General features: G+C 35.9%; 1 protein-coding gene across 2 annotated transcripts in view; it reads right to left on the reverse strand.

Moving 5' to 3' along the window:
• The window catches only part of LOC121380197 (ceramide glucosyltransferase-like), a 58601-nt gene extending 41741 nt beyond the window's left edge, over window positions 1-16860 (reverse strand). For both annotated transcript variants that reach the window (XM_041509024.1, XM_041509009.1), the window contains exon 1: window positions 16770-16860. The gene's annotated coding sequence lies outside the window, so the exon portion shown is untranslated. The remainder of the gene's footprint in view (window positions 1-16769) is intronic.
• Between the last annotated feature and the right edge of the window lie 3023 nt (window positions 16861-19883).

Consider the following 19883-nt stretch of genomic DNA (forward strand, 5'->3'; position numbering starts at 1 on the left):
AACTAACTTTATAATAATACACACTGCGTTGTTGTTGTTGTTGTTTGACGTTGTTGTTGTTGTTGTTTGGCGGCGGTGTAAACAAACTAAACTAACTTTATAATAATACACACTGCGTTGTTGTTGTTGTTTGGCGGCGGTGTAAACAAACTAAACTAACTTTATAACAATACACACTGCGTTATTGTTGTTGATTCAAAATCCAAGTGGCCACCCTGGCGGCTGATTGTAGAACAAAACTCAAACTAAGGCTAATTTCAACCAAACATGGCCCATGTCATCCTCTCATGGCCATGCATATGTAATTATTTTTGGGGCCAATTGAAAATCCAATTATTACAAGATGATTCTGTTTTAACCATATTGTATTATCATTCGTATGTATTAATATTAATTTTGTTTTAATTATTATTGTAAATACTATCTAAATATGTAACATGTTGTTTGGTTGTTTAGCCACTGTTCCCACTGAATTTAATAAATCATATGAGAAGTTATGAATTAAAAAAAAAATAACCATGAAAATGATTTGGACTTAGCTTTTTTCCACAAGTGTAGACATGCTTTCACAGTTGAATACATGCAGCAAGTACAAAAATTGCTGCTCATGTGCAGCTTGCACAGTTAAAGATATGCATGCAGCAAGCTTGCAAAAATGAAAACATGCTTGCGGGAAGCTTGCACAGTTGAAGATATGCTTGCAGCAAGCTAGCAAAAATGAAAACATGCTTGTGGGAAGCTTGCACAGTTGAAGATATGCTTGCAGCAAGCTAGCAAAAATGAAAACATGCTTGCGGGAAGCTTGCACAGTTGAAGATATGCATGCAGCAAGCTTGCACATGCTTTCACAAATGAAAACATGCATGCGGCAAGCTTGCAGAAATACTGACTACCTTACGCGAGCTAAATGTTAGCTTGCAAATAGCTTGCATTGCTTGTACTACCTTGTAACAACCTTGTAACTACCTTGCAACAACCTAGCCGCAAGCATGCATTTTTGTTTGGGAGTGAATCGCAACATGATATTGAACAAAATGTTTCCTGGATGGTAATGATGATGGTCGTGGTCGTGAAGCTGATGATAACAAGCGATATTTCAAGTCAACTGAAAACTGACCAGCAACTAGTGTTTAATGTTTTAAAATTGTGTTATAACCCATGTACATAGGGCTCTGAAAATTGTGAGGGCGATAGTTTCGTTCACGCATCACACGAGTTATGACATCATTTACATGGTCATGGCGGGTTACATAAAGAATGAAATAGGTTACCTGAATTTGTTTTTGCGTAACCCATAATTGGATTACGCAAAATTATAATTTTTAGACACCTGTACAGTGTTCGAGATTAAAAAAAATTGGGCAGTATCCCAGTTGGATACTAACATTTCAAAATCTGGTATCCCACCTGAGAATTTAGTATCCCACTTAAATGAAATTCATAGATAACATCGTAACAAACTTGAAAACTATTACTTAACTTCACCAGTAAATGACGACTTTCATTGTTTTAGCGGGAAAAAAAAACATAGGATTAAAAAAAAAAAAAAAAAAAACCCATTATATCAGGGATTTACCTTGTTTTTCTGAAATGGGGGTCCCTTGGACTCACCTCTTTCTTTTCTGGGGTCCCAAAACCACACAAACGACAGAGAGCTGCAGACAACAAATCACGTGTATTCTATGTTTCATTAAAGTAAATTTAACAAGCTGTGTGGTTGTTTTTCCTTTCGGGAAATCAATGTCGGTATTCATTGTTTATTCTTTCAAAACAAACATTTCACTTTGATCTGTATAATTATTTGAACTATTTCCTGCAAGCTAAATGACACTCACAATACCATGTGTTATTTATGAATCATGCTACTTGTTTGTTAATGCAAATCAGAACATTTAACCAATTTGTTTTATTCGCCCGGGAATTTCCAATTGTGTTTGGCCTGTTGACGAGAAGTTCCAAATGATCGCAAATCCGCGAACTCTTTCCGGAAATTACCAACTTTACCCGATTAAGCGCAGCAAAGGATAAAGACGCAGTGTTCCCAGAGATTAAAACTTTTTGTTTTCGATATGGGGAATCCCCATTTGAATACGCAGTTTATAGGTAGAAAAGAAATAGTGTGTTACACAGAATGATCGATCTTTGATAGTGGACAGGGATACTGAAAATGTCAAATATTTTATGCGTCCCACAGGACGCAGTGTCTCTATTTTTGCGGGTCCAGTTAAGTTTTAGTGCGTCCTATACGCAAGTTTTGTGCGTCCGGTAAATCCCTGTTATATGGTATCCCAGTGGGATACTGGGTTATTGAAGTCTGGTATCCAAAATTAAATTCTGGTATCCCCGGGATATTGGAATACCATTTATCTTGAACACTGCTGTACATATTATATAGTGTGTGATAACCCATGTACAAGTTACAAAATCGTAAGTTTCAAAGATTCCTACATAACAAGCCTTGAAATAAAACATTTTAGTGTACCTGGCACAATGTCCTGCACCAATCAATTTGTGCCTGACATGAAAGAAATTGTACCGGTCACAAAACATTGTAAATAAAAATGAAATAAATTATGTTTTGTGTTGTTTAATAATTGATATATTTAATTACTAAATAACCAATGCAGCAATTAAGGCAATAGTCACCAAATGATGACATTTATTATTGTTACATACTTACTAGTCTATGATGCATTAATATATGTCCTCTGGTAAAGCTGTATCCTAACCAGCTGCGAGCTACATGAGCGATTATTTTAGAAATCATGCGTACAGTTAGGATGCAGCAATGGAAGTCAATGATTTCTAAAATAATCGCTTGCGGCCGGTTAGGATAGGGCTTAAGAAACCCATGAAACTTTTGTCACCATCACTTTGTGTTGAACTTTCAGATTCATGATGATCTGACTCAGACTCGTCCATTTTTTTCAATGTCATCAGTGTCTTGTTTGTGGTAATATTCTATATTTTTGGTTGCTGAGTGATCTTTAGCATTTGACACACGCAGATCTGTGGACTCTTTGATCCATGCGTCCGAAAAATCATGATTATACTGCATTTCTTTTTGAAATGTTTAGCACAGAGCGAGCACATCATAAGTGTAACCTCGCCTTTGGTGTTTTCTTCAAACTGTAGCCACAAAGAGGCATTTGTTTTAACTAAATACTCCTTTTACCATTTTAGTTCAGTGCTAGATTTTAAGATACTACTCTGCGGGATATTCGTTTGGGAATTTTTGGTGGACGATTTAATCGGCGGCTGTCCGCCGCAGATACTGGGAACAGGGACAGTTGTTTTGTCATTATCGGTACCTGTCTGTTCTTTTACAGCAAAGACTGAAGTTATTTTGTTCAACATCCTTTAACTTAACCACGAGGCAATTTGAATTGCAAACTTTAAACGAAAACACCACAGGAAGTATACGCTAAGTACGAAAGGTCAATTACTAATATGATTGACATCACTTTTCACAATGTAAGTTCCCGCAAAATCGAGACTATAAAAAATCCTACTAAACAGCTACGCAGACTGTAGATAAACTTCATGTTGGACTGTCAAGTGCCCCGCGAACTGGTACACATTTGTATTTTTTCATTCGTATAAAAAAAAAAATTAATCGGTGCATTAAGTGTATTCGATTCCAAAACAGCCGGCTTTTACTACAACGCGAGCTTCGGACATGGTGACCGGCGCAATCGACACTGTTACTGACAAGTTACAAATTTGTACCGGACAATGACTGTGATCTCTGAAACTTGCGTAGCAATCTCTGAAACTTGCGATTTTGTAACTTGTACATGTACGTGGGTTATCACCCACTCCAGGTACGTGGGTCATCACACACTCCAGGTACGTGGGTCACCACACTCTCCAGGTACGTGGGTCACCACACACTCCAGTAGGTACGTGGGTCACCACACACTCCAGGTACGTGGGTCACCACCCACTCTAGGTACGTGGGTCACCACACACTCCAGGTACGTGGGTCACCACCCACTCCAGGTACGTGGGTAACCACACTCTCCAGGTACGTGGGTCATCACACACTCCAGGTACCACACTCTCCAGGTACGTGGGTCACCACACACTCCAGGTACGTGGATCACCACACATTCCAGGTACCACACTCTCCAGGTACGTGGGTCACCACACTCTCCAGGTACGTGGGTCACCACACACTCCAGGTACGTGGGTCACCATTCTCTCCAGGTACGTGGGTCACCACACACTCCAGGTACGTGGGTCACCACACTCTCCAGGTACGTGGGTCACCACACTCTCCAGGTACGTGGGTCATCACACACTCCAGGTACCACCACTCCCCAGGTACATGGGTCATCACACACTCCAGGTACCACACTCTCCAGGTACGTGGGTCACCACACACTCCAGGTACGTGGGTCATCACTCTCTCCAGGTACGTGGGCAGGGCTAGGTCTGCCATTTGCCAAATTCACCAATTGTGAATTTTAGGAACAATTGGTGAATTTTATTTTAATATGACAAAAAAATTTCAAGTAACAATTGCTATTTTGTTGGAAAATAACTGGATTTTGCATTTTTTAAAGATAATTTGTCAAAATGTTTTGCTCACCCTCCAGGTACATGGGTTATAACGTGTATGCTGATACCTCAAATAGCAAGCCGAGTACAATAAACATTATCTTCCTCATTTCAGCATTGGCACATTATACACAATTGTACATCAAGCGGTCGTACATGCACGTTTATAACGGACTTGTCAATTACAAAAGACGTCTTTTTGATTGTCCTGTACCGTATTTTCCCCATGTATTATACGCACTTTAAAAAAAAAAATACAGGTTAAAAATGGGGGTGCGCACTATACATAACAATAGAAAAAAACTATCTTTTAAAAATGTCCAGCGATCACCCATAAAAAATCACTGATGGATAGTTTATGGTACTTTACTGGTTATTGACAGTGTTCATTACAACAAAACGCCAAAAACCTCTTAAAAACACTTTTCACTTGTGATAGTTGTAATAAATGCAAAATAAATATATACAAAAGTATCCATACCTCACCAAAAAGTGCACAAAAATTACAAAACTGGTCCATAAATATTTTTAATTGTCATGAGATTTAATTTGGCCATTCCCGTCAAACTGGAAATATACCACACTACTATAAATTTAGAAAGCTCGCGCATTCACGTTATCAATGATAACCAAATGTAATATGCTATATTTTTTGTTTTCATTTATTTATTAGTCATTTACAGTGTATAGGTATATAATTTTGTTTTGATTTGTGAGTCTGTGGCATGTAAGTACGCAAGTACTAGCCTATGTTTAATGTGACATGTAGGTCTATGTACACAAGTACCTAACTTATGTTTTGTTTCTAGAATATACTGCTGCTTTCGCTTTTCGTTAATTTTGGTGGCAGGGGAAAAACGGTACATCTTGCATTTGTCGATTTTGTGGTTTAAAAAACTGGTGCCCATTATATTGTGGTTCATTGTTTTTTTCTTGGAATAAACGTCCAAAGTGGGGTATGCGCATAATACATGGGAAAATACGGTAATTGTAAATGGGATTTTGTTGTTTGTAGAATCAGCCATTGTTCTTTACAGTATAAATATAATCATTATTGTCCCCACTATCAGTGATCGACCTATTGTCTTTAAACTGCATGCTGTGGGAAACAATTGATTATGGATCTTATTAAGTATTGATGGATCTTATTTGGTGCTGCTGTCGATCAGGACAGAATTAAACATATGGTGTGTGGGTGGAAGGCAAATCTAAAAAAAAAAAATATATTTTAATTCCTGATTTATTTATTTATTTTATTTCATCCCACCCACTTCCCCAAGTAAACTTCACCTCTCCTCATGCACAAACAGGCAGGACTTTAGATTGCACAAAAAACCATGAGGTGGTAAAGGTTGTATCCAAAGTAAGTATTCCCACATTAAGTACAATACTACAAACATTCTAACCTCAAAACATATATTTCACCCCAAAATCAATGGAATGTTAAGTTGTAATTAGATTAAAATAACTTTAAATACATTTCTGAATATGTACAACTCTTTACTAGCTATTATTAATATTACTGCACTATAAGTATAAAAAGACTTTAATGTGCTTAGAACAGACAAAAAGCCTGTTGTACCCAAATTAGTGAGATGAAAAAGTTAAACCTTGACAGGGAACACACCAGTGTTCTTGTTGGAACCCCCCCCCCTCCCCCCAGCCTCTGCCCTTCCAAAATAAGAAAGAACAAAAAGACAAAGGAAAGACATTAGGCGTATCAGGGTTACCCGACCGACCTTAATTTGAAACTGCTGACCATAAAACTTGTTTTGTATATCCAAAAATGTTTTTCTAATGTAACAACAATTTCCACGAAAACATTCCAAAACTATCACAAGCACTAATTTGGTGTCATTTAGGAGATAACCCTACTGTGTTTTCCGATTTGCGGACGGATATCAGTGGTTTTACTGTCGCAAATTTAGTTTTATTGGCGACCCGTTAGCCACAAAATGTTTTCTTCTAACAATTGAAGTTCAGTAACTTTCGTGAGATATCGGGCGAAGAGTCGGAAAATTGTTTTCATGAATATATATGCGATCTTTTCCGATTTATTCTACATCTAGCATAGCGAGGTGTTCCGAATAATAATAATAATAATAATAACTATATTTAATGATATACTCCAGCGACAAATTGGCCGTGTAGAAATTTAGTGACCTTCTGATAAACTATGGGAGGGAATGTTTACTGATACTGATGGAGTTTACTGCCAAATCAAATGATTAAATATGTCAGTAAGATCTCGATGCGTTTCGTTATTTTTTGTAAGTGGTCACTGGGAACTTCGCGAGGTTTCCGCTAAAAACAGTGTCAGAATGACCATGTGTTTGACGTCCAATAGCCAATAATATTAAAGATAAAAATCAATGTGCTCTAGTGGCCTCGTTAAATAAAACAAACTTTACTTTTCAACATTCGTTTGAGCATCCTGAGAATTTGTACTGCATTTCTATTCATTGGACCAATTGACTGCTTCAAACCAAATGTGTACTTTAATACTGGATGCATACAGAATAAAACTAACATTGCAAGTTATAAAATTGGTAAGTCTACCATTTCTTAGATACACTAGGAAAGATAATATTCATAACATTTTTTTTTAATGTTATTGTTGGACAGATAAATACAGAACCCTTCTTTTCAGTTTTCATTAAAAGAAATTGTTACAACTTATTTACTGGTTTCTATCCAATTAAGGTTCAAACAAGTCTGTCCTGGACCAGTACAGAAGTTAAGTGTTAGTATGAGAGTAAACCTTCTGCCTATTATTAAACAGCAAGGAGTCTGTGAATTATGAAATAGATATAGAAAATAAACTGGCCATAACAGGGGTTCAAAAATGTTCCAAAAAATTACTTGCCACAAAGCAAGTGCCAATTAGATAGTCACTTGCCCCATATATTTTTCCACTTGCCCGTACTTTTTACGGTAACCAATTGTGTTACTCCTATTTAATTTAATACAGTGCTTAATAATGTAATAATCTTGAAGGTAATTGGCACAAATAAAGAATTTTGACAGTAGGTTACAACACTTACCCAGGAAGTACTAAATGAAAATGTCTGTCCAGCAGTATCCACTGTCTTCTTTATTCATTGATTTAAACTTTATTTTTTAAATAATTTTCATTTGTTGGTTTAAACTTTGTTATTTGTTTGGTAGTGTCCACTTGTTCATCTAAATATAATTATTGTGTTGATGTATGTATTAGTGACCACTTGTTGTATGGCCATGGATGTGGTGAGACCCGTTTCCTCTTGTGAGCCATTCTTCTTTGGCTGGCATTGGTTCAACAATGTTTAGGTTTTTTGGTCCATGTGTCATTACTGTGGGTATATTATTTAACATTCTCTGCCCCAAAACACTTCTCTGGGATGTTTTTATTCTGTTCATAGCTAAAAAAAAGTAAACATGAGCTTTGTCACTCTGCAAATGTTTTTAAATAGTGCATGCTTGGTAAACAACAGCAGGATAAGGGGTGTACATCGATTGCAACCATGTTTTTTAAATTTATTGAGCATAATTTATTTGTTAAAAACTATTAATAAAGCAAAAAAAAGAAGAATATATTCATGAATGCTTAGAGGGCATCGCACCATCATGATTAAGGCGTAGGGATAATGAAATCTAACTTGTCACGATTATGATGTAGGGCTACTGAAATATAATTTCATCTTATCCGTTTATTTTACACGAACGTACGGAAGTACTCAGAAACATTAAGTACTGTAGATCTTGAAATTAACGCGTCTCTAAATTAATGCGAGTGACGGTGGGCAGACTAAAATGCGACATGAAATTAATGCGAGGGGCCTCCCTTTGAAATATTACTTTCCTAGCAACACACATCCGTGTACTTTTTGGTTCAATCCAAGTTACGGTTGTCTTCAATAAGATTGTTTTGAGATATTTTATTGATCAAAAAAGAATCAAAAGGATTGCACAACAGGTAGAGCCTATATAAGTGCACTCCTGAACAAGATGGACATCGGACAATATTCATAATCATTATATATCTAAGGCATAATAACAATGTCCAATGGCATATAATATTTAACATAATTAATATTTTTTAAAGGGACACACCCTAGTTACGGCTAGTTGTTAACCATTACGGCGTTGTTTTTCGCTATTAAACCCATTTTTTCACAAATAAAATTGCACTTTACTTACCGTTTATTATTTAGAATATACATTTCCATTCACCTGAAGTGTTTTTTGGTAATCCTGGTTTTTGTAATACCACAAAATGCATTTTTCGTATTTCATAAAATCGCACACATGTCTGAGAAAAAAAAACTTTGAGCAGACAAGGTCTAATCTATTTTTAGAGGGGATATTTCCATTTTAATGTCACAGACGTTGGTATATCACGTGACCGTTATCATTTTGGTTCGGTTTGTTTTCTCGTGCATGGTTCGCGCAATCAACATCCGATTTGTTGTTGTTCATTGTGAACATTTTCAGTAACAATAAAGTTCAGACAAGTAAGTGTCTCAATACAAAATGTTACAAACCCTTAAAACCAATACTTTTGCTAAGTCTTACGATATCTGGAGGGGATACAACCAGGACTTTAATATATAGTAATAAAAGGTAGAGAGTAGATAGAATAGAAATGGGATAGTCGAGAAAACCACAACAAATATACAGATTCCACACACGAGACTGCAAGGATGTCACTGATATCGTCTTTGCTGAGATTGCATAGGGAAAAATACATGCAGTTTTCTTCCGTCTGCCATGTTGCTTGTTTATGGAATACTCTTCAAGAGGGGCGTAAGGATGTGACGTTACCTAACGACGTCAAGACATGTGCAAAGGTATGTAAACATTACATCAGCGTTAAATTTTGTCCAAATCAGCTGATTATAATAAAAGTTATGACAATTATGTAACTGCATGGGGAAAATCCGCCAAACACGGAAAGTTTTACCAGAAGCGGTGAAGGAAAATATTTATTCATTGTATACATTTTTTGAGAATGAACATAACAGAAAAAGACCTGTTGTAGCATATGATAAAGTTACACTGCATGTTTCAAAAGCATTAAAAATTCCACATTCCACAGTTAAATGTATTATTCAACGTTATAAAAACAAATCCGTTTCTGACATTGTTGAAACCATACATAACCAGATTATAAAAAAATGTGGGAGAAAACCCTTGTGCGATACTTTTGATTTGTCATTAATTCGTAGGACAGTACACGAAACTTGCAGAAAAAATGTGTTTTTATCTTTAAAATCATTACAACGGACACTAACATGCAGGGGGTTGAATTTATCAAAGACTACCCTTAATACGAATCTTAAAAAGATAGGTTTTAAATATTACAAAAAACACGGCAAGCGTTTCATTAAGGAAAGAATAGATGTTGTAGCTGTCAGGTGCAGTTATTTGAGAAAAATTAAAACATATCGGACTGAAGGCAGAGAGATTGTTTACTTGGATGAGACTTGGTGCAACACCAATCATGCATGTGAGGGTGTGTGGACTGAAAATCGAAACTGCCGTTTAAATACTTTGGTGCCATCGTGCAATGAGTGTGGTAGGCATATCCCATCAGGGAAGGGTAGCCGCATTATTATTTTGGATGCTGGCTCGGCAGAGAAGGGCTTCATTCCCAACTGTGGGCTCATTTTTAAATCAAAAACAAGAAGTGCCGATTACCACGATGAAATGAATTCTAAGCATTTTCTGGAATGGTTCGAACATACTTTGATACCCAATTTGTCACCCGCAAGTGTGATAGTAATGGACAATGCTCCGTATCACAATACATTAACATCTGACACAAAACCTGTCTCCAGTTCTTCAAACAAAACAGCTATTATTTTGTGGCTGAACCAAAGAAACATAATATACGACGAAGATTTAACGAAAGCCGAGCTTTTGGCATTAGCCAAACGACATAAGCCAACACCAGTGTACTGTACTGACAGAGTAGCCGAACAGCACGGTCATATAGCGATTCGCCTCCCAGTGAAGCACTGTGAATTGAACCCGATCGAGTTGATACAAGCTGAAGAAAAGAACTGGGTAGCTAGGGAAAATTCAACCTTCAAAGAAAAAGACGTTCTTAACTTGTTTTTAAAAGCCAAAGGTACATTCTGTCTTCCACTAATTACGTCGTCACATCCAAGGGAAGGGTCCATTGGGATCCGTTCCCTCCCCAAAACGTAATTCTTGTACCCCTCTTTTGTTTAGTAATCTCTTTGTAATTTACGAATGCCAAACTTATCAACTGCTAGGCCAAAATTTATTTTTCCATGTGCGAAGGAAACTTCTTACAAACTTTGGTGAAATAGTTTTGGAGAATAGATTGAAAATATGAAAGGTTTAAGGATGACGGTATGACGGACGATGAAATCGGTTCAGGTGACCTAAAAACATACTACCGTATTAATTTTTAAACATACGTAGATACTCAAATAAATAAAGTTTTTTAAGAAAAAAATCCATGTAAATAATAATTTGTATCTTTACAATTTATCAACAAATTACAGGGTTAAATATTATTTTTAAATACGTGTATGAAGACGGTCAAACAAAATATATTGCAGAATACACAAAAAATTCCTACTGATCCCAATCATCTGTCAAGGACCTTTAAATTCTATTTTCAAAACAAATGGCGGCTTTTGGGCTCCCTCTATTAAAAAATCCTAGATCCGCGCCTGATCTAGGGTAGGAAAATCCCTTTGCACGAACGTGTGGTTCGCATGTTTACACCTACAAGGCGAAGTAGAAGTTGAAACATTTGTTCCTTCATCACATTTCATGTAGGCTAGTGAATGTACCTGTAATTAACAGCGAAGCAATGTGCATTAAGTCAATGTATTAAATTTCGTTCTTAAATCACTAATATAAGAAGGTTACATCGGATACATTTACTAGCTGTGTTTCAAGTATTAATGTTGCAACATGAAATTTAAACAAAATTCAATCATATAACACAATTTGTATTATTTTTATAATCTGACAATAAAATTTACGTTTTCTTTGCACATTACTGTTGACATTTATATTTTTCATCACTTCAGAGCTTATCACAGCAGAAAAATGGCGCAAAGCAGTCGATATCGTTAAGCGAGAAGTAGAGGAAGTATTTTGGAAAAGAGATGGAATTGACAAGTCTGAAGTAGCACCGATTTTTATAAATTTTTCCATCAGGTATTATTCATACTCCTGAAAGCATACTACGGTATATTTAAGCAATGACATTGCTTGTTATGACTTCAGAACCACCCTTACCACCACCCCTTTATGATACTGACATGTATCATGACAGTATAAAATGCATCTGAGCAAAATCATATTCTGTGCTAAAGTTCGTTTTTTTAAAAACACTTATAGATTTCTATGCAAGTTCAATTATGGTGTATTAAAAGAATCAGGCTAAAGATACATAGACAAAGCAGTTAAAAGATATAAGACAAATAATCATATAGCTGAGGAATTACCGTATAAGAAAAAAAGCCACCATAACACAGTAACCGCACATTAGTTACAAAACAAAGCCAGTCTGTTAATTAGAGAAACGTTTTACTTGAAATGTACTACTGATATTTTATAGATGACGAAAGTAGTAATGACGATGATGCTGAGATTTATGATGAAGAAATGTTTGATAATGATGTTGGCCACTACAGCAGAGTAGATGAAAGTGACGATGACGACAGTATAGATGACGACAGTGATGATGAAGAGCGAGACAATGACAGTAAAGATGCCAGAGAAGGTGAATGAATGATTTGACAATGACAGTAGTACGTAACTAACATAATTGTTATTGTTTGCAATTACATGTATTATTATTATATTAATTATGTAAACCTAGGAAAATCCGAAAAAAAATCAATACTGCGTTACGTGTACTAGAAATTAATATCCCTTATAAACACAATATTTGTTAAATTTATGTATATTACAATAAGTTAGTAAGTATTAATCTGTTGTTAAAAATATATTGTTTGCATTTAGTAAATTGAATTTTAGGCTTTCTTCTTTGCAAATATAAACAACGATTCACCCTCAGTGTATATGTGTCGATTAATGAATGTGCATGCAAGTATAACCATTACTGTTAAATAACGTTTACAAATATTTCGAATTTTAGATGGTGACGGAGAAAACAATGCAACTATTCACAGCCCTGCAAGTCCAGGTGGTAACTGTGCTGTGTGTGGGTTAAGGGAACCGCCTATGGTTAAGAAGACGAAGTCTACGTATGACTGGGGCCAGTGCGATTTATGCAACTTGTGGGTGCACCTGGAACATTGTTGTCCACAGAAAAAACTTGATGATCTTGACAACTTTGTATGTCCCAAGTGTGCCAAGATACTAAAAAATGAAAACTAATGATTGTATCTTACTTGCATGCTAATAGCATGCGATCTTCTGCGCTCGATGATTGTGTTAAAGTAGTTCTTCATGTTTCTGGCTCTTCCCCATAGTTTTGTTTTAAGCGTTTCTCCTTTTAGCAAGGTATGCTGGTTTTGTGCACTGGTGTAGTTGATGGAGTTTTGGTGTGTCTTGTACTTGTGGTGTTTTGGGAAGCTGAATCCCATCGGTGCTTAATGGTGGTTTTGATGTTTTGGTAAGACAAGACGATTTGATATATGTTTTCAATTTCTTTCCTCATTGGCAAGTTTCCCATTCCCACAATGATCTGGGATTAACTGCAGAATAATAGTAGGTTTATTGAATAGGTAATTTGTTTTTAAGGTAACTGATACATTCTGTTCCAGGGCAAGGGCGCAGGGTGTGTGTCACTCTGCTACAGATTAAAGGGATGGATGTTCTCACTTGTAATTCTAAACTTTAGGTAGTATATGTTTCCTAAAGGTTTATGTTAGTATCTGACTTTGCTGTTTTTAGTTGATGGTTTTGAAATTGCCATTCAAGCGTTTTTTGGTGAAAGTTTAGAACGTGCTGTGCCTCTGAAGACATGTTTCTCTCATCGTATTACAAGCTGTTGTTCCAGCGGTTAAGTGTTGGCTTTCTGTACCATTTCAGAGATGGGAGTGGTTTTCATTGTTCGAAGGATGGTTCTGAGGCAGAGGTTATATGTTAGACTTTTTTTTGTTGTTGATACCAATTATTATTAAGAGTGTAGGACGTATGTATACAGGTTTTACATTTAATGTAAATCGTAGATGTTCAAGTATATTTGTTGTGCAATGAGAAAACATAGTTATATGAGTGGAATAGAAATTGTTGATTTTCGTCATTACTGGATGAAATTAATAACACAGATAGGTGTTAATTTTCAATGTTTGATTTTCAGTAATACGTACATGTATTAGGCAAAGACACATAATAATATGTATTTGTTAATTGAAATGGTAGACTGTTGAGAACAATTGTTGTGCATTAAATAACATTTTTATACATGTTACTTTTATTATAAATCATAAATTTTATAAATATATCTTGTGCAATGAGTATAATAAACACATGTACATTCAGGACAAAATTGGTAACACGTATGTATTAGTTTTGAAATGTTTTATATTTAACTGAAAGTATTACATGTAACAACATATACCCATATGCTTCAGTTAATAATTGTTTATTAAATACAATTATTATCCAATGCATAACACAACGCGTGTGTTGCATATAATACAAATCATAGATTTTGAAATTCTTTTATTGTGATATGAGTAACGTATTTATATATGATTTACTGTTAATATATATTGTTGATTTTTAATTACAGGGTGAAATGAATAACACCATTATCATTTGCATGTGTGTTAGTACATTTCTCATAATACACCTGTTGTAGTTGGTAGAAATTGTTGAATTGTTTTTGGTACAAGCAGAAATTAAGGTGCTCGTCCGTAGTATAGACCTGATGCAGTGTAAAAAAAAAATTGATGGAGAACAGGGGTCAGTGTTTGGAACAGAATGTCAAGTGCCCAAACAAGTTATTTGTCTAATACGATACATATCACTTAAAGACTCGGTGTTATAGCTGCTCTATTTTGTTGCCCTCCTTTCTCGTTCTGCCGCTCTCCTATATTTTTCAGCGCCACTCTTTAATTTCCCGAACCCTACTATATTATACAGCACCAATCTCCGCTGTTTCCAAATGCACACTTTTTTCAACACAATTATAATCATCATTCTGCACATTGGACATCAAAGGAAACAAGCCGACTTGTGTGCATGAAAAAGCAACTGACGAAAAACTTTAGTAGCTTACGACAGTTACCGTTACCATAACGTAATTTAACAGCATTTTTAACAGCCCTATTTTGTCCCATACCTGTATCCATTTGTATGTTTGATACACACAATAAAAGTTATATTTCACTTGAGCAATGAAAACATTTCATTTGTCATCCAACAAGAGAAATAAATTTATGGCGCCAAATGTGTCACGTGATCAAACAGGTCATTTTGTCTTTTGTCCTCAATTGCAGGTTTAATTGGTTGTAACTAATGCATTTTACTTTCTGTCATTTCTGTCATTCTGTTTATTCGGCAATTGTTTATAAAATATTATAAACTTTTCACTTTTTGAGGATATCACCGCTTATAAAAAAAACGGAAGTGGTTGTGTTTATAATTAAAATAATTTATCTTGGGTGCCAAATAATATATACACCGACTTTCCAAAAACGAAACTACTTTTTACCAGTTGGCAATATCAAAGCGATTGATTCATTAAGTGAAGATGGAAATAAAATTAACAGAGTTTTTTTTATCCCACATTAGGGGATCACTTTACAAACATCTTTATAGTTTTACATATATATCTTGAAATCTGTATTAAAATAATAATATTAAAACTTTGATCAGTTCAGCAAAACCGGAATTATCCGTGAATGTCACACCGACAACTGTCACTACATTAGTATGCCTGTATTTCGTATTAGCTTTTTTTTTACAAGATGAGAGGCAAAATAAGGTGTCTTTCCACAAAGTCGATAAACCTACACAGAACGATATACGGTAATCAAGCTTTTTTTTGTTTTTGTGTTGCTTCTTTTTTTTTTTCTCGTTTTCTTTTGAAGGGTGCATGTGGTGCCGTGCGGCAGCCCTCCTTTAATTTTCATCCAGCGAGAACACTGTATGTGTCCATCTTACCATAAATAGAACAATAATACTTATAAAATAACACTGTCCACTTAGTATCACATTAAATTATCATTAATTTCATGTCAGTGAAAATGTGCATATATTAGTATTTTATTCGCATAAAAGTTAATATTTAACATGTTAATACTTACCCTGTAATTATGGCTGTAGTGAGACCTTAACGTAAACAGAATACGGCAATGGTAATGACGTCAGATTAATTACGTCATATACTTTGGAGGCTTCAACATCCTTACGCCCCTCTTGAAGAGTATTCCATAAACAAGCAACATGGCAGACGGAAGAAAACTGCATGTATTTTTCCCTATGCAATCTCAGCAAAGACAATATCAGCGACATCCTTGCAGTCTCGTGTGTGGAATCTGTATATTTGTTGTGGGTTTTTTGCGATTTGTGTCTGGACAAACTTTGGAAGAAATCTAACGGCAATTAAAGGTAGGAGAGTAATTTTTCGTAGTTGTTAACAATTCGGTTCGGACAATAATCCTAAAACACTTGAACTACGGTTCTATGCAACTTGGTGGTTCGAATGTATTTAAAAACAAACTGATTTTCTCTTTCATTAGTGATATATGTTACTTTAAAGTTTAGAATGTCATAGTTCACCACGTAACCGATTGGCAGTTCTCGTGATTTTGAAGTTGCGTAACCGACACGCGAACAGAACAACGGTTCTCGTGAAATATTGTGTCCTGGGTTGGGATGGGTCTGTCACAGACTGTGTGCAGTTCAGTGAAAAATGACTGGTAATTTTTATGTAAGAAATTGCACTGTGCTAGCATCAAAAACAAAAGACAAAGATTTCTGCCCATCCCCATCCCCAATTAGGATTAGAGATCAATTTTTATATTATTACTGTTAATATTATTGTCAATCGGAATTTATTTGGTGTGAAATAACCCTAACACGGCAGTACATTGAACGTAACGTTGACGGACAACCAGTCTGTTTTACTTCACAGCTCACCAGTTATTTTGTATTTTATGAACCAGTTAATGTTGGAACCACCAAAAAATGCTATAACCATCACACCAGAAATAAGTAATAAAAACACTCAACTATTGAAAATATTTGAAATTACTCACTTGATTATTTGTAAACATACATGACAGCGTGGCTACTTCCCACAACTGCCTGTAGAACTTGTTGAAATAACTCGTCCATTTCCGTCAGTTCCCGATAGTTAACGGAAAGTAACGACCGCAATGGCCGCAGGTTCCATAGCAGCAAATCAAATCGTATTGGTGATAATGTTAACATTTTTAATTGTAACATGTTTGCGACTAATTAAAATATTTACGACTAAAATTGCATATTAAATATGTTTTCTTGTTTAGAATACAAGTGTCTGCATATCCAATGTGTTTCAGGTTGTCCTAATATTTGTAAGTACAGTAGCCCAAACTGGATTTGGTTACAAAATAATTTCATACATACGAAAATTTCTAAACCCAAAACAACCCAATATATAAACAGATATCTGAAGGGAATTGGGGACAGGGCAGGAGGGAGAGATCTAGATATAAGCTCATCTACGGTATGTGCAGGGTTGTCTTTGTGTGGGGGGGGGGGGGGGGGGTGTTTGGGAGGGGGATGCATATAAAAGATGTCTTACTGCTAACCCATGTGGTGACATCAGGTTTCTTCTTATACTTTCATGCCATGTTTTATTTATGTGTGTGAGAAAAGGGCCAGTGTTCTTATAGTATTATAAACCATTACGTTAAAAATTTGAAATTACTAATGATTTGTTTATTAGTGTCTAAATTACAGTTGTTTAAATCTGATGCCAGTGTTGGTTTTATTATATTAAACATGTATGTTTCCAACTAGTACAAATGCTACAGGAAGAAACCTGACATACCTATATCCGAGACAGAGGGTGAACTGGTTTCGAATAGGGGCATCAGGTTTATTCTTGTAACAACTGGCCTCAGTGGCATCGTGGTTAGGCCATCGGTCTACAGGCTGGTAGGTACTGGGTTCAGATCCCAGTCAAGGCATGGGTTTTTTACTCCAGATACAGACTCCAAACCCCAAGTGAGTGCTCCGCAAGGCTCAGTGGGTAGGTGTAAACCACTTGCACCGACCAGTGATCCGTAATTGGTTCAACAAAGGCCATGGTTTATGCTATCCTGCCTGTGGGATGCGCAAATAAAAGATCCCTTGCTGCCTGGCATAAAAGAATAGCATATGTGGCGACAGCGGGTTTCAGTGTCAGAATGACCATATGTTTGACATCCAATAGCCGATGATAAGATAAAAAATCAATGTGCTCTAGTGGCGTCGTTAAATAAAACACACTTTACTTTACTTTACTGTACTAGTCAGAGCTGGGTGTAGCCCAATGGTGAAGCACTCATCTGATGCATGGTCTGGAATCTATTCCAATCAGTTAACCAATTCAGCTATTTCTTGTTCCAGCCAGTGCACCACGACTGGTATATCAAAAGCTGTGGTATGTGCTATCCTGTCTGTGGGATGATACATATAAGAGATCCCTTGCTACTAATGGAAAAATGTTGGTTTCCTCTCTGAGACTATATCAAAATTGCAATATTTAACACTGAATAGCTTATGATTAATAAATCAATGTGCTCTAGTAATGTTGTTAAACAAAACAAACTTTGTATACTAGTCACGTAGGGTCAACTCAAACAAGAGCCTTATGTGTTGGAAAGATGCATACCCGGACCACCAACACATACTGACACTTTAGCAAATGAAAAACGCGTAATTTTAGAGTTAATAAAAAACACATGATTATTCCATTTTGTTTTGTTTTTGTGACGTCCGGTGAGATAGCTTGGGGCGAAGTGACGTCAGCTCCTGACCATCTCCTGTATGTACAATGTAAACAAAAGCAGTAATTTTCGACAAGGCGCTTCTCTTTGATCAACCTGACTTGTAAAACAGCATAAATGATGTAATAATATAATAAACTATTTAACTAAATATATTTCAAGTTGCATTAACGGAACAAAATGGGGTTATCGTATTTTTCTCTGTTAAATAATCCAAAGGAAAAATGTACACTATTAGGCCTATTGATATGCTACGTTGGAGCAAAAACGACAACCCACAATACCCAAGTGATAATTTTCTTTTCTTTGGGACTACGTAATTGGTCAGTTCTGTGGTTTTAGATGGAAAAAGTCTACTTAATCAATAGTTTTACAGAACTATTTACAGTAATAAACCATGTCCATTACCATTTTAGGGGCAACAGGTAATATTCCACAATACCAGTATGTATTTTTGTGTCTAGACAGCGTTAATTAATTGGCTCATCTGGTTACCAATCAAATACACACCTGCCAATTAGGAATCACAGGTAGAACCAACTAACAGCATAGACCAATTAACTAAGAAAACACTCTGGGTATCATTTCAGTACGTAGGTTAATGCATGGACAAAACATTGTTAATTATTTCGACTTGTTGTGTAGCCACTTTGACAATGGTATTTTATTTTGTATTGAAAAATAATATATATAGTGCTGGATATACTTATTGCTGGCTTACTGGGAGGTGTATTATTACAGAACATTGCAATGTATGACTATTTATCATCCCGCAAAAACCAGGTAAATTGTGTTTTTCTAGTTCTAAGGCTTATTCCTGACGTTACGCATTAAGTATTAATTAACCACCAGCTCGCCAGAGGGCGTACTCACTGAGATGGTACAAAATGGCTGTGCCCATTATATATAATAGCCATCACATTTAACCGTTTTATTAATTAACTATACGATTATACTTGTTATTAAGCAGTAATGTGCATTATATATATATCGTTGAATATGCATACCAGGCCAAATGCCTTAATTGTCCCTTCCTTTGTAATGTGATGAGTAAACTCGAAAAGAATCAAGATCTGTAGCAATTAGATTTTGAAAAATATGTTTATTTGAAACAAAGTACCATTGGCAACCATTTGGTTGTTGTACATTGAAACTGTTACAGACTCTCTAGCCCAAACCAAAGAGGAGTTGTGGAATGGGTGATGGCCACGGGGATAAACTTTTTTTTCCCCTTAATATATAATGTACAGTTGAATCCCGTTGGCTGGAACCACATCGGTGCATGAGAAAGTGCTTGACCCATCGAGTGGTCCGACCCAATCATTCGGTTAACATTGTTTAAGTGTAACTTGGCACTTCGGTTTTGGTTCGAGTGTTGCAGTGCATATGACCCTT

This window comes from Gigantopelta aegis, chromosome 2 (genome assembly GCF_016097555.1).
Source record: "Gigantopelta aegis isolate Gae_Host chromosome 2, Gae_host_genome, whole genome shotgun sequence".
Lineage (NCBI taxonomy): Eukaryota > Metazoa > Mollusca > Gastropoda > Neomphalida > Peltospiridae > Gigantopelta > Gigantopelta aegis.